The 6,830-nt window shown below is 44.5% G+C and overlaps 1 pseudogene; it reads right to left on the reverse strand.

Moving 5' to 3' along the window:
* Positions 1-4,980: 4,980 nt before the first annotated feature.
* LOC101420908 (mitochondrial import inner membrane translocase subunit Tim17-A pseudogene) lies at positions 4,981-6,565 on the reverse strand (annotated as a pseudogene).
* Positions 6,566-6,830: the final 265 nt, after the last annotated feature.

The raw sequence follows: 6,830 nt of genomic DNA on the forward strand, positions 1-6,830 counted from the left end.
CAGAGAGACTAAAAAAGCTTCACATATCTTCTTCCCCTGCATGGGACAGGGATAGATGCTGCAGGAATGGACAGCAAACTAAGCCATTCAGGTCAAAACTGACCACAGTTGCCCAGGTAGACTGATGTGGCCCTGTCCCCCCTTCCCCTGCCAGGGGTGAGGATGGGGTCTCAAGAGTGTCCAGTCTAATTCATTTGGGCCACAAGTGCCTGCAGTTGCCCTGCGAGACTGAGGGAGTACTGTCCCTTCTGCTCTTTTAGGGATGGGGATGAAACCACAGGCACCCAACAGTCCAGTCTGACTGCACCCAACTGCAGGCTGAAAGTGGCTGCAGTTCTACAGAGAGGCCAAGGAAACACAGCTCCCCTCCTATTCTTTTGGGAGGTGTGGTAGAGCCACAAGTGTCCAGCTGTCCGGTCTGTATGGGCCACAAGTAAATGAAGTTGCCCAGAAAGACTGGTGAAACACCACCCCCTCTTATCCTTTCGGGGATGGAGACACAGGTGTCCCACTTTCCAGTCTGTACAGATTGAAAGAATCTGCAGTTGCCCTGAGAGGCTGGGGAAACACTGCCCCAATCATAATCCAGTCTGTAAACACCTAAAGCGCCTGCAGTTCCCTGGAGAGGCTGGTGCAGGTCTCCCCAGGTTCCTCTCACCTGGAGGTGGGGCTGGAGCCTAGGTTATGGCTGCAATCCAATCGGAGTGGAAAGAAGTCAATCCCCACTATCGCTTTAATTTTCAATCAGCCCTACTTCCCCTTATGCCAGCGACAGTGTTAAAATGGAGGCTACTGGTCTCTTTCTGATGTGGATAGGCTCAAACTTAAGCTGTTCCTGGGATTACCGAGAGCATGCAATCCAGAGCCAGAACCTGAGATCCTTGGAAACAGCGGGCTCAGTCCCATTGTGGGGGTCAGTCAACAGCCCGAGGAAGTCCAGGTGGGGAGACTTAGAACCTGGGGTCAGCACAGAACGTGGTTCAACAGGAACTGAACAAATAAAACAAAGTTCATGGGTTGTAGAGACCAGGACCTAGGAGGGAGGTAGTATTTTTCACACCCACTCTACATGTAAATGGGGCCAAAGGTTGAAATCTGTCTAGCTGCAAAACCAATGATCAGAAACACTCCGACATACTGTTTCCAGTTCTTCACTTTGTCACATGAATTTTGTAAATTCCATTCTCAGAAAAGTTGTCCCAAGCCTTGTCCCAAGCCTGGAGATTGATGTAATTTTCACTCTTCTTCAGGGAAGAAGTTAGAATTTCTGACAAAATGCTTAAGTAATTTTCTGGTAAACTTTAATAGAACTAAATCTTGCTCTAGGAAACTAGTCATGTGTCCACCCTACTTACTAACACTTAAGAATCTAGCAACTTTTAACCATTCTTTTCATATTTTCCTACAAAGTGTTCCTATAAAGAGTACATCTTGGATTGGCTTACCAGAGACTTTTGCCCCTGCAGCAAGATTTTAAAAACTTAACAAGTGCTCATACCTAAATTGTCTGAAGGGCTTTCTTTACCACTTTCGTCTTGTACCTCTTCTGCAGAATCCAGTCAATGTCGACCCCTCACCTGCTAGCCAAGCTCCTCCTTGATTCTCCACATCTTCACTCCTCAATGATGCCCGTTCCTAAGATGGCCTTGTCCCCACCCCCACTGGGCCCTGTGTTGAGCATTTTTGTCTTGGACGATTGTGAGCCACACGTCCAACATCAAGTGCGTTTTTTCAGGAAAGATGTGGTGGGAGCAATGTCTCCTGAGAACAAGCTTAAACACCCAAGATCCAGCTGGAAAAAGGAGGGGTGACCTAGGAAATAACCCCCCAGCTAGTCATTAACAGTCTGACCTGGACAGATAAAGACTGTTTAACCAAATCCGGGGACACAAGAGAGAGCAGCCCCCTTTGAACCTTATTAAAGAGTGCTTAGATCAAATTACAGGAAATACTACTTCTTGTGGTAGATAGTAAACCAAAAGAAGTATTATGAAGTTGAAATGTTTTGATATATTTATGGATAAAGAGCCATGATTTAGAGACCCTAAGATGCTGGGGATATGTTGTTCTTTGTTAAGATTATTATCAGGGGCAAATCACATCCCAACTTTGTTGAATAGTAGGCTGTTAGGCTGAATGGACACAACTAATCCAATCCAGAAAGTTATCATTTCTTGTTTTTGTTTGGCTGTTGGTTTTGTATTTAACATTTTTATCAGTGATGGCCATGTGACCTGAACAAGATCAATCAGAATTAATTCTGGAAATTCACTGAGGTTGTTGGAGAAACCCCTCTAGTGTTATTACCTTGTAGGTTGTAAGTGTGGAGGCTTTCATCTTTTAACAACATGGGGGTAGCTTGAGAATGAAGGAACTTAAAGGAAAGAAAGGCTGAGAGGAAGACAGTGTCCGTAGAACATTGTCAAACCCCTGTACCCAGCCGTGTCTTTAGACAGCTGTACCCCAAGATTCCCATATATGTGAACCTATTCTTACTTTTACTTAATATTTTTAAGCTGGATATTTGCAACTTGCCACCAAAAACTCTTGACTAATAGTGGGTTACTGAAAAGATGAAATTAATATGTAATTTCTAGCAGCACCTATAAGTCTTCAATAAATAATAGCTCTTACTATCAGTGGTTGTATCAATAACAGAGTCAAACGGTTTGGGATTTCCTGAACCATCTAATGGAAACACAACAACTTTTCATCTGAAAACCATTGTGAGAATAATTTACAGAACTTTGCGTTTTGTGGAAACTTATTTTGGAGGGTACGGTGTTGTTGGACAGCCTGCTCTCAGCAAAAACAAAACAACCACAAGAATATATATTCATAACTCATTGGCAATGTGATTTATCTATTCAGTGAGTTGAAGGAGAAGTCATTGGAGATATTTTTCATTGGAAAGCTGAAGTTTCAGATGGTGATTGGTTTTTTTTTAAAGATTTATTTATTTATTTAATTCCCCTCCCTCCCCTGGTTGTCTTTCTCTGTGTCTATTTGCTGCGTCTTGTTTCTTTTGTCATCAGCGGCATGGGAAGTGTGGGCAGCGCCATTCCTGGGCAGGCTGCACTTTCTTTCATGCTGAGCGGCTCTCCTTATGTGGTGCACTCCTTGCGCGGGGGGCTCCCCTACGCGGGGGACACCCCTGCGTGGCAGGGCACTCCTTGTGCGCATCAGCACTGTGCATGGGCCAGTTCCACACGGGTCAGGAGGCCCGGGGTTTGAACCGCGGACCTCCCATGTGGTAAACGGACGCCCTAACCACTGGGCCAAGTCCGTTTCCCTGGTTTTGGTCTTTGAATCAGTTCAGCAAAGTATGATGAGTTGAAGAGAAAGGGAAAAAATGGGAAAACATATAATGTTGTACCAAACCATTAAGCTATATGAACATAGAACAAATTTTGGTTTTCATACTTAGCTATTATATTGATGAAAGGCAATAACCCAAGGCCCTCAATTCTGTTAAATTTATCATTGACTTTAATTAATGTCAATGGGATTTATTTTGTTTTAATGACAGAAAACCAATAGTCTTGTCCCTGTTTTAAGCAACGTTTTCTATCTATAGATTTTTTTTCAGATACTGTTTATATTCCATTTTTAATTTCGATTTTGAACATTACAATTTAAGTTTAGACTGATTCTCAATACAAGTGAAAAAAAATTTAAAGTGTGTATTATTTTCAGTTAGAGTTGATATAATCAAAGATTGCAGTCTTAGAACAATTAACTAAATTGCAGTCTTTACCAAAGAAGGAAAATCTAACAAAATGTGTGTGTGTGTGTGTGTGTGTGTGTATGCATGCCCTATGGGAGTAAGAAACTTTCAACATAATGAAGATGTATAATGGTGCATAGGGGTGGCAACCCTGGAGTTTAATTTTTTTTAAAGATTTATTTATTTATTCACCCACCAGCCCTGCCCCATTGTCTGCTCTCTGTCCGTTCACTGTGCGTTCTGGGTCTGCTTGCCTTCTCTTTAGGCGGCACTGGGAACCAATCCTGGGACTTTCCAGAGTGGGAAAGAGGTGCTCAATCTCTTGCGCCACCTCGGCTCCCTTCCTGGAGTTTAATTTTCAGGAATAACTCAGCTCCAATTCTCCCTATCAAAATTTTAAAGAAAGTCTGTGATTTTCTTAACCTCAGAAATAATAAAATAAATACAAAAACTGCCATTTTGAGGGATAAGGGAATATAAAGGATCTGGAAAATACGGGGACCTGTTTTTAGCTTGCTTGTTTGTTTTTAATCTTAAACAGCAAGTTCTAGGAGTTTTATTTTATTGTTTGACTAGCAGGACAAAGCCAGTAGAGGAGTCCCCAAGGAAATGCTAGTCACCTTTCACTGTTACTGGCCTTTTGGTCCTTCGTTTTCTAAGCACTTTGTAAGATTTCCTTTTTATGATATCAGACATTTATTTTGATCACAAATGCAATCCAAGCATGAATAAATAAATGTACTATCTTTTAAATGCCTCCCTTTTTCCTTTAAATAGGAAAAAAGTGCTAAATGCCTCTTCATAGCCTATTTGGCCATAGTTGTACCAACTATGGTTTTTTGGGTTTTTTTTTAAAGATTTATGTATGTATTTATTTCTCTCCCCTTCCCTCCTGCCCCCAGTTGTCTGTTCTCTATGTCTATTTGCTGCATCTTCTTTGTCCGCTTCTGTTGTTGTCAGCGGCATGGGAATCTGTGTTTCTTTTTGGTGTGTCATCTTGCTGTGTCAGCTCTCCGTGTGTGCGACACCATTTCTGGGCAGGCTGCACTTTCTTTTACGCTGGGCGGCTCTCCTTACAGGGCACACTCCCCTGCGTGGCAGGGCACTCCTTGCACGCATCAGCGCTGCACATGGGCCAGCTGTGCATGGGTCAAGGAGGCCCGGGGTTTGAACCACGGACCTCCCATGTGGTAGACGGACGCCCTAACCACTGAGCCAAGGCTGCTTCTCCCACCTATGGTTTTAAAAACAGACTATACCTTGGTCCTCCAAATCCTCCTTGAACTAAACCTCATTCTTTTAAAGAAACTCTGAAGCACCAGTCCTAGTAATTGTTGATAGTCTCCAAAAGGTGAGGATGTAACTGAATCGGAAGCAGCTGGGAGGGGTCTTCATCAGTGAACCAAGGACCACTGGGAAACTGCACAGAGGCAAATCTTGTCAACAAGATACCAGCCCCTTCCGTTAAAGCTAGGAGAATACCACCATCACGGCGGATCCAGCCAGGGCCACTGGTCCACTTCTTGCTGCCGTTTTGTCTCCTGTTAAGGCACCACTCGTGATGGAGCTCCAGGGATCTCCTTTCCCTCTGACCTGAACCATCCTGCAGTCAAACATGGGAAAGAGAAACACGCCCCAACTGCAAAGCTACACTTCAACCACAGAGCCCCGGTTTTTGTTTTTGTTTTTAATAGTTCAGGGTGTTTTTTTAAGAATTTTTATAGATTTTCTTAGACTTTATTTATCCTTCCCTCCCCCAGATGGTTCTCTTGTCTCTCTGCTCACTGTTTGCTCGCCTTCTCAGGAGGTGCCAGGAACTGAACCCAGAACCTCCCACATGAGAAGCAAGGGCCCAACCGCCTGAGCCACATCTGTTCCCCGCAAGCTGCAACTTCTGCCAACCTGTGGCATCTGCTCCTTGTGGTGGGAGGTAGCATCTGCTCGTTTTCGCCTTTTCATTTATTTATTTATTTATTATTTATTTTTTATTTATTTAAATTGCCTTTTTTTAAAAGATACATAGATCACAAAAAATGTTACATTAAAAAATATAAGAGGGAAGTGGACTTGGCCCAGTGGTTAGGGCATCTGTCTACCACATGGGAGGTCCACAGTTCAAACCCCGGGCCTCCTTGACCTGTGTGGAGCTGGCCCATGTGCAGTGCTGATGCATGCAAGGAGTGCCGTGCCATGCAGGGGTGTCCCCGCATAGGGGAGCCCCACGTGCAAGGAGTGCGCCCCGTAAGGAGAGCCACCCAGTGTGAAAGAAAGTACAGCCTGCCCAGGAATGGTGCCACACACACGGAGAGCTGACACAGCAAGATGACGCAACAAAAAGAAACACAGATCCCTGTGCCACTGCCAACAACAGAAGCGGAGAAGGAAGAACATGCAGCAAATAGACACGAGAACAGAAACCAGGGTGGGGGGAAGGGGAGAGAAATAAATAAATAAAATCTTAAAAATATATATATATACATATATATATAAGAGGTTCCCACATACCCCACCCCCCCGCCGGCTCCTCCCACATCAACAGCCTCTTTCATCAGGTGGCACATTCATGTCATCTTTTCCTAGGAGGCACCAGGACTGAACCCGGGAACTCCCACATGGTAAGCAGGCACCCAAGTGGTGGAGCCGCATCTGCTCCCAAGCCCTGGTTTTAATAGCCTCCAAACTCCCTCGTAGTCTGTGGTTTACTCCACTGGAGAGTCGCACACCCCTTTGACAGCCTGAAGGATACCACCGCCCCTGTTCCCAGCCTGACCTCCCCACCACGCTCAGCCGCAGCTCAGCCGCAGTTCGCGGGCAAGGCTCCCGTGTGTGCTCCTCCATCTTGGCTGCACCGGCACTGCACCTGCTGTTATACATCTTTATTTTTTATTACTGACAAATTAAAAATTCCTGTTCCATACTATGAAACATGTTCGGCTTGCTAAGAATTTTTTTGCAGTGTGTCCTGGATTTATTTTTTGGAGTTGCCGCTGCTGAAGACAGACTCTTTTTAGAAACGTGTAGTTGGAGTGTCTTGAGTTTAAAAAGCTGGTGGGGAATTGGGGCACTGACAGCAAGGTGCCACGCTCCTTGAGGCAGAAATAGA

Source organism: Dasypus novemcinctus, chromosome 14 (assembly GCF_030445035.2).
Source record: "Dasypus novemcinctus isolate mDasNov1 chromosome 14, mDasNov1.1.hap2, whole genome shotgun sequence".
NCBI classification, from domain to species: Eukaryota; Metazoa; Chordata; class Mammalia; order Cingulata; family Dasypodidae; genus Dasypus; species Dasypus novemcinctus.